The sequence below is a fragment of the Macadamia integrifolia genome, chromosome 9, assembly GCF_013358625.1.
Source record: "Macadamia integrifolia cultivar HAES 741 chromosome 9, SCU_Mint_v3, whole genome shotgun sequence".
In the NCBI taxonomy this organism is placed as follows: domain Eukaryota; kingdom Viridiplantae; phylum Streptophyta; class Magnoliopsida; order Proteales; family Proteaceae; genus Macadamia; species Macadamia integrifolia.
The window spans coordinates 18,113,115-18,122,881 of record NC_056565.1 but is presented as its reverse complement, the minus strand read 5'-3'; the positions used below and the strand labels follow the sequence as shown (position 1 = coordinate 18,122,881).

At 37.9% G+C, this 9,767-nt stretch overlaps 1 protein-coding gene across 1 annotated transcript in view; it reads left to right on the top strand.

Moving 5' to 3' along the window:
* The window catches only part of LOC122089467 (phosphatidate cytidylyltransferase, mitochondrial), a 19,617-nt gene that overhangs the window by 1,900 nt on the left and 7,950 nt on the right, over positions 1 to 9,767 (top strand). The window lies entirely within an intron of this gene.

Below are 9,767 nucleotides of genomic sequence, written 5' to 3'. Positions count from 1 at the left end.
TAAGATATGGGCAGCAATAGGTGGCTGTGCACCAAAGAGAAGTCGCGTAGGGTTGTGATCAGCAGAGAATGATGATTCAGTCCCTGATTTGATTACAGAAGCTCTGTTACCATGTTACAATCTCAGATTCCTGCAATCAAATCAGCAAAAACAGCAAAGAGAACTAGAAGAGAAGAGAAGAAGAAGAAGAAAAGAAGAAAAGTCTGAAATCTGCCCAGAAAAACAGAGCTGCCTGTGATCAGTCCAATATTTGACTGATCGCAGGCATCATTAGCATATATAGGTTTATAACAAGGAGTACAAGGACTAAAACACCCCCCATTACAAGTAATAAACCCTAAACAGCAAATAGGGACCCGAAAGGACCAAACTAAGTGCAATTCTCATGCAATTCAGTTTTCAAGCTAAGTGTTCTCAACTTCATTCTCATGCAATTCAGTTTGTTCATCTGAAACTTTTTTCTGCCAGTCTGAGTCATTTTATTATGAGTTTGTACTACTCTGCTGCTTGTCTCTGTTGCCACGTTCTATATTCTGCTGGGCATTAGCTTGGACTAAGGAAAGAGATGCGGAACTCCCTCTTCCCCAAGTATTTTGGCCTTAAACCTTGGGAACTATTAGCTCTTTTATTAGTGTTCAGAAGTATAGAAGCTGGGCTTGAAAGATAGTGTGTTGAGTTAGAACACTCTTAACAGGCCTGGTTCTCTAGAGTCCATCCCGATTGACTTCAGAAATTTGATATTTATTTTATGGCTGATAATATGTGCTGCTGTTGGTTCCATATAAATTTCTTCAAGTAAATCACCATAAAAATTATTTTATTAGGGGCCACACATGGTTCTACACTTAGCTTTTGCACTGGACTTAGTTACAGTTTGTTTCTTATTCCTCCAATGATTAGGTTATTACCAACAAAAGTACAATAACCAGTTGTAGACCTCCTATCACCTTCATGTCTAGCCTAGTCAGCAGCAGAATAACCAACAATATCAATATAACCATGAGGTTTATAATTGAGTCCTTTCCTTGGAGCACCCTTGAGATCTCAATATGTGATGTATTGCCTCGTAGACTCCTAGTGAACTTGCTTAGCATTCTCCATGCATTTACTAATTACACCAACTGCAAATGATGTATTTGGTCTAGTGATGGTAAGATAAATAACTTTACCAACCAATCTTCTATACCGATGCTTATACACAAAATCTTTATCATCAGGCTCCTAATTATTACTGGATTCATCAAAATAAATATTTAACACTATCATCTTGGAAGCTTGGTGACAAACAAAACCAGAATGGTCAGAGTAGCGTTATGTAAACCCATAACCAGTAACAACCTTGTTAAACTTGTCAAACCAGCTCTTTAAGACCTTAAATGGTCTTACGGAGCCTACACATTTCTATGCACTCTCCTCCTGAGTAACATACCCAGAGGTTGTTCCGTATAAACTTCTTCATGCAATCACCCTACAAAAGGAAATTTTTATGTAATATAATGACCAGTCAAGATAGACTGCAAGAGAGATAAGAACACACACAAAATTGGGATGAGAAACTGGAGAAAACATCTCAAAGTAATCAATCCCATTTGTTTTGAGTATAACCTTTGGCAACTAACTAAGCTTTTAGTCGCCGAACAATGCTTTCTGGATTATATATAATGGCATACACCCAACAACATTTCACAAGCTCCTTACCAGGAGGCAAATCAACCAGTAGCCATGTCTGACGACAATGCAGAGCATCCATCTCAACATCCATGGCCATTTTCCACTTATGATGAGAAAGAGCCTCTTGATAATTTTTGAGAACAAAGTGCTCAAATAGGGACAAAGCAAAATCACGACGCAAGTAGGAAGATGAGAAACATAGACAAATTGAGCATTAGGAATTTAGGATAAGTAACAGAAGATTTTTAGTACATAGATGGGTACTTTCGGATGACCACAAGTAAGTTAATGCCAGATGGAAGAATGATGAAGCTCTACTCAAGCATTTTGGCACTGGATAGGGTGGTAAGGGTGGAGCTTCACCAAGTTCTTTAGAAAGACGCTTGTACACTTGAAGAGGCTTGGCATCTACATGTTGAGAAATAGGACAACATATTGTGGAAGGAGAAAAAAAAATCATTTTCTTATACATAACCCTCATCAAGAAAATATGGAATACTATCAAAGAAAGTAACATCAACATTAACAAATTTCTGTCGAGAAACAGGATTATAACATCGATACCCTTTTTGAGTATGAGAATATGCATAGAACACATATCATGGCGTGAGGAGACAACTTATCAATTCCTGGTCATGCTTGATGAACGAAACAAGTACAACAAAAAACTCTAGATCGTAAAGAAATAATGGAGAATTAGGGAAAACAATAGATTGGTCTGCTCTCTTTTCCTTACTTTCTTCTCCTTCCCTTCTTCTCTTGCATAACCCTAGATATTGGTTAGTTTACTACTGATTCTGTTACTGTACCAATTTTGCTGCTAGTGCTATAAACCTAACCTATAATATTCTTTCACTTGATGTCTAATTTTTAATTAAAATGTTTCCTTCAGAGATAAATTACAGCAACAATAAAGCCTTGTCCCAACTTAATGGGGTCGGCTACATGGATCCAAGCAAAGCCAAAGAAAGAGAGAATAAAATGCGTTAAAGGAGACAAATTAGTAAATCACTGACAAAGTAGAACACAGCTAAAGCGGGTCTGCTACGTAGATCCTAGCTCTCCAATCTGCTCTATTCAAAACCGTACTTGGGACAAGGCCTAATTTGTGCATGTCTTTCCTCACAACCTCTCCTATGGTCATTTTTGGCCTATCTCTAGCTCTTTTGAATCCTTCTATCTGAATCAAGTCACTCCTCCTTACCGATGCATCTGATGGCCTTCATTGAACATGCCCGAACCACCTCAAACAACTTTCTCGAAGTTTGTCAAGAATTCGGGCAACCCCCAGATCTGCTGTAATTTGTTCATTCCTAACCTTTTTCCTTCTAGTTTTCCCACACATCCATCGTAGCATTCTCATTTCCGCTACCCCTAGCTTATCAATATGCTGCTTCTTAACGGCCCAACATTCTGACCCGTACATCATAGCCTGGCTCACGACTGTCCGATAGAATTTTCCCTTAAGTTTTACCGGGATGCGTTTGTCACACAAGACTCCAGACGCACTCTTCCACTTTTTCGATCGGACTTTAATCCTATGTGATACATCATCCTCTATATCGCCTTCTTTATTAATGATAGATCCCAAATATCTGAAATAGTTACTTTGGTTAACCTCTATTCCTTCAATAGTCACCTTGCCATTATCTCTCGTAGAGTGGCTAAAGTTACAAATCGCATATTCTGTCTTTGATCTGCTTTAAGGCCTCTTGTTTCCAAGGCAAATCTCCATCGCTCAAGTTTAGCATTGAGTCCTGCGTTTGTATCATCCAATAAAACAATATTGTCCGCAAAAAGCATACGCCCAGGGACATCACCTTGTATATTTTTGTCAACTCCTCTAGAACAAGCGCAAATAGATAGGGGCTTAGAACGGACCCTTGGTGTAGCCCAATAGAAATAGGGAACTCGTAGTCTTGGCCACCCTTGGTTCTCACACTTGTTACCACTTCATCGTACATATCTTTAATTATTTCCACATATTTGCTCGACACCTTTCTCTTATCTAGGACATACCATATTAAATCTCTAGGAACTCTGTCATAGGCCTTTTCCAAGTCGATGAAGACCATATGGAGGCCCTTCTTACCAGCTCTAAAAGTTTCCATGAGTCTTTAGAGATAAAATACTTCTTGGAAAACTGACAGAGCATCCAAATTTTCAGAGGGAGAATATTTTTTTTGTCTCTGCTTTTACTCTAAGATGCCTAATAGGTGGATCAATGTGCTGAAAAAAACTAAGAGATGGAAAGATGTGTTTTGGTGAGTCTTTGTTAGCAAAAGTCAGAGGAATAGGCTTCTTTTTATATGTTTCTGCTTTCCCACCTCACATTGATGGAGGAAGAAGGAAGTCAAACCTACATACCTGGTCCCCATCACTGTCTCATCGCTGCAAATCAATGCTGGAGCACCTCGTCCCAAGTCTTGCCCTCATTGGTTCTTTGGAATGAATTATTGGGGATAAAAATATGGTTTACAATTCTATTCTTTAAGTTTGTTTCAAACAAAGCTGTTTGGAGGGCAAAGATGCATCTATCCTTTCATTTTCTTTTGCCTTTTTCTCTATTTTTTTTTCCCCCTACTCTCGAATCTATGTAGCCGACCCCATTTAGTTGGGACAAGGCTGAGGAGTTGTTGAAGTTTGTCTCATTTACGTGTTTATGTTTATCCTTCACTTTATTGTTGTATTTTAATGCCCGCCAAAATTTCTAAAGGATATTTACCACTGATACCCTCCTTACCTAAAAAAAAAAAAGAAGAAGAAAAAAGGCACCCAGCTTGACTACCTAGCCCACCACCTAAGCACCCCAGCCGGGTTCCAAGTGCCTAGGGGCTAGGGCTGTGACAACTGTGACGGACCTCTTCAAACCAAATTTCTGCACAAATATGAGCAAATTTGCTTCAAATCCATTAAATCTTTGTGTGGTAGTGATGTAGGGGGTTCCTAGGTGATTAGGTTTCTTACAAACTTAAATAACTAGGTAGGATAAACTCAAGGGACTTGGGTTGGACAGGATAAGGGAAACTCAGCAAACAAGATTGACATGCAAAATAAAGCGAGACTAATGAGCAATGTAACAATGAGCAATAATAGTCTACGAAGAAAAACACATAAACTCACTCAAGCATCAAGGGGGGAATATGGGGTAGGGAACATAGCAGCAAGCAAAGTTAGGTTCTAACACTAGCTTATTAAGCACCAAAGATAGATAAGAATCTCATGTTATATGTTCCAAAACCAATCAATAAGAAAATCAGCAACGTCTAAGGCAAAACAGTGGGTAAATAAAGGTCAAACAATGGGCTAAAAGGGGGAAGGGTTTAATGGAGGAGGATGAAACAAATAATAAGGGAACAATGGGGGTATGGGAAGGTTCAGTTCATTACTTACCTGCTGTCCAAGTCTGAGGAGTAAAGAAGAAGTTAACGTCCTCCAAGGATGAAAAAGCTTGCTGTCCATGTTGTTGTTGATGAAGAAAATCCATTGGGTGTTTCAACGGTTCTTGGTTAATTGTAGGAGAGACCAGCAGCAGCCCAATTATCGAGGAGGAGATCAACAGCAACCCAGTTGTTGTAGAAGAGATCAGCAGCAGCCCAGTTATTGAAGAGGAGATCCGCAGCAGCCCAGGTGGGGTCTATCCAAGTATTATGGCCTTCAGTTGTTGCGAGCAGTGGCTGCAATAGTGCTGCAGTAATTGAGGGAGATAGAGGCAGAGAAAGAGGGAAAGGGATTGGAAGAGAAAGTCGTGAGAGAGAGGGGAGGCGAGAAAGAGAGAGAGAAAGAGAAAGGCGAGAAAGAAAGAGAGGCCGAGAGTGAGAGGAGATTGTGAGAGAGAGAAAAGCGACAGCTTTTGCATTCAAAATATTATTCATTGATTAAAAAAAACGATGGCCAATGGCCTTACACTTAAATAGAATAAAACTTCCAAAAATAAACAAAAGATATTTAAAAACTCAATTACTTGAAATAATAAACTACCTAATAGACCAATAGAAAGAAGTCCTAGTTTCCTAATTATTTTAAACAATCAAATAATACTAGAATTAAAGCAAAGTAACAAAATAAAATTTGGTGGGGTCTAGAAGATCTGCCAACTGGGAGGACAAAGGGGGGTCGAACCCAGTGCTAGGAAGGCTGGTTCGACTCCTCTCTTTCCTTCTTCTCTCTTCTTCTTTCTTCCATCTTCTTTCTTGTTTCTTCTAATCCTCCAACCACAAAGATGGATCGTGTGGTTGGGTCTTCTTCTTCTTTCGGCTATACACCTTGATGTCCCCGTCAGGTAGCTTACATAGCCTAAGCATAGAGAAGAATCGACAAGATTGTGAAAGAAAATGGAGCAAGACGAGCTATTTCTGTCGTTTCCCCATATTCCCCTCATTCATTGTTGAAATGGTTGGAATGAGTGAACTATGGTATTTAGTATATTGTATTGTAACATTTTGATAATTTATACCGAAAATTTTTCAACATGCTGCTGATGATTTCATTTCTCTTATTTTGGCAAAATATTGTAGTCCTTTTATTTCCCCTTGGCCTGCATTTTGGTCCCCAATGAAAGTGAATCTTTCGTCAAATTTTGTTGCATTACACTTGAAATTTTGGGCCTTGCAAAAGCATATACATGATACATCACAATATGGTTGACAGACAATCAGATACTCCATCAGAACACCTTCCATTCTAACATTTTCAGGATGTCATCGCTTCTGTCATTATCGAGCACATCACTGATGTCATCACTTTTGTCATACCGTGTTGTATTGTTACAGAAATCTTATATTTCCCTGTATGAGCAACCAATAATGTTTTAACTCAATATTTAACATATTCTATTTGATGTTTGGTGCCATTTCTGTAAATGTTTTTCAGGTTGTAAAAGCATTTGGTAATCCAGAGTTATTTGTTATGGTTTTTCCCTTATTATTTGATCTGTGCAATCAAAGCATTGTTGGAAAGCCTGGGCAAGCAACTTTGTCCAATGACGCAAGTAATACAGGTAGTTCAGCAAAACTATTTCTCTCTTTGTATAGTGTAAATGGAAAATGTATTTAGTTGTGGCTTACTGTTACTTAAATTTGATTTGATTATCATATAAAAATTATGTGGTTGCTTTGTGTTGTAGAATGTGAACCTTGAATCTGGAGCTCAATATTACTTTCCATGTTTCTGTTGTAAAAATGAGCAGCTTGAATCTGGAGCCCGATAGTGCTTCCATTTTTCATTTCACACTTTCTTCATGTCTAAACAGACTTAGAGGAGATTTCTGAGATTCTATCATGATACTTGATGTTGGAAGAACTTAGTGTCTTGTCTTGATTCTTTCAAATATTTTTTGTTAGAAAACCAGAATCTTGCAATCAAACCAAGGCAAAGAGAAAAGAAGAAAAGAAGAAAAGAAGAAGAGAAGAGGACAGCCATACTGTGGGAGGCTGCCTGCGGCTAGAATGCAATACCTAGCCGCCGCAGGCCCCTCTCCCTCTATATATGATATCATATTAATGAAAAATATACCACAGGACAGAAATACCCTGTACCCTGTGCAACCTAATACAAGACATATAAAAAGAACAATAAGACCAAAATACCCCTAGAAACTCAACGTTTTTCATTCCTTTCACTTCCTTTGATTCAAATCGATCTGATTTTTGGTTTCTTTTTCGGATAGAGAAATGTAAAAACAAGGGGCTCTCACCCCTAAATTCATCAAATGACAAATAACATTGAAGAAAACCACTAAACCAAGAAACATTAATAACACTTGCTCTAGATGCAATGCAGTTAATCTTACTAACATCCATATCTTGAGTCCCATTGATCAGTCTTTCTTCTTCTGAGTCATTCTCTGGGATGGACTAGGATCAATGACCACCTGTAAGGTTAAGTTTGCCCAAATAAAGGTTGTGATCTGATAGCTTGTGGCAGATTATAACATAAACTTTCAAGTGGATGTCATGTATATAGTTTCAAGCAGAAATAACTAGTCAATGTTTCGACTTAGCAGCATCTTTGTAATTTTCTGTAATTTCTGACACTTCTGACCCGTTTATCATATTCTCATTTTGAGATGAAATTTGACCAAGGCAATGAGTGGGGTCTTTGGGGGGCCATTGGTGGTTGTGATGGTAAAATGCTTGGGCACTCTCAGACTCAAACCCATGTCATCATGCTGCAGCGGAAGTATTTTTTGATATATTTTCTATTTTATACTATTTGTGACGGTTTCACTAATTTTCTTTGCTACTATGGCTATGCACTCCTACCTTTGGCTCTGAAATGTCCAAAATACCCTGTGGTGTACTTTCAGTACTTTTTTTATACTACAAATGGTGCATTACATTATAAAGCAATCCTTATATACAACGTCAACGAATTGCATGCTGTTTTAATAGTCTCTGATTATATTTGCTCGAGTTCAGGAGAGGAGAAAGCAGAAGATATTTCTCCGTCACATGATAAGGTTCTGGACTGTATAGCATCTTGTATAAGTGTAGCACATTTAAATGACATACTTGAACAGAGGAAGAACTTGATGCATGTGTTTTTATCTGCACTTGCTCCTGGTTTGCCATGGACAGGTACACACACACACTCTCTCTCTCTCTCTCTATGTTATAATTGTTCGTGGGTTTATTGCTGATGCCATGGAACTGTTGTGAGCAGCCAAAGTTTCAATATTTTCATCAATTAAAGAGCTCAGGTCAAAGTTCCTTCCCATTGTTAATGACTCTCAGAACAACTCTCTACATGCTGGCGCAGCTTCTTTCATTCATGAGGTAATGTAGAAGTTTTTTGATTTTCCGATCACTTTTGTGTCTACAAGCTGCTATGTCTCATTTCTTGCTTGCCTGTCTTCAGATGTTTCACTCTGTGTCACCCAAAGTAGTTGAATGCATAAGCACAGTAAAGATTGCACAGGTATAACTAAAGATTTTCTTCTTCTTCTTCTTTTTTTGACTATTCCACTCCTGAGTTGTGAAAAGGCAAAAAGTTAAAAAGTTAAATTTGCAATATGCTCTGCCGGGCATATTCTTAGTCTCGATTTTTCATTATTTAGTTGGATCTCCAGCTTCTCTTTTATTTTCCTTGGAATAAATCATGAGATTTGTATGGCATTAAATTGTTTACAAGCTACAATTTAAAAATAAAAAATAATTTTTTTTTTTGTTTGCACACATTTAACCATGGAGTGTTGAACAATGCCATACTTTGCCACGTCATCAATTTTGGCTGCCTCATCACTGATATGTGGCCAAAGTTGCCAACAATGACAACATATATGCAACAATGAGAGTTCATATGTTGCATGTGGTGGACATAAACATTTGACTCGTTGGTATGAAGTCAACATGTACATTGACATCCACCGACCAGTAATGGATCTCTTCCAGGGGCTTTTAACACACCCAGGAACTGACAAATGACGTTACTATTTTTCTCTATATGTTTTAGAAATGGCTCACATACTCAAAACAAGCGAGCAATTTTCTGCTTTCTCCAAATTTGTTGTGAATAAAGTTCCTTTCTGAGAATTCCCTACTTATTATTTCTCAAGATATGAGTTGGCATAATAATAGCTAGTCATTGGGAAATATTAATAGTTATTCTTGCAAGTTACTGGGAAATAGACAAATAGTAATATTCATCCATGGACTTTCTTTGATGGGTATCTCTTATGTTGTTTCACTCAAGTCCTTATTTCTTGCTTGGGATGCAGGTTCACATTGCTGCTTCAGAGTGCCTTCTAGAATTGACCGAGCTGTACAAAGTATTTACTCCAGTACAGTGGAAAGATATAGGATTTAAAAATGAGCTCATTCATCTATGTGAAGTGGAAAAGAATGAATTGGCAAAGTCAACATTAAGGAAATGTATCAACATTATTGAACATCTTGAGCAAGGAAGTGCTCCAGTGGTCTGACTTTATATCAAACAGAGAAGCCATAATGCTCTTTGTAGATAGCGTAGAAGGTTTGATCAGATGGTCTGTAACATATTCCATTATAAATCTTTACACATTCTAGCTTAAATCAGTGCATTTTCTTTCCTTTTTCACATCCTTTTTTCAGTATCAAATTATTAGTGAAAATTTGAGT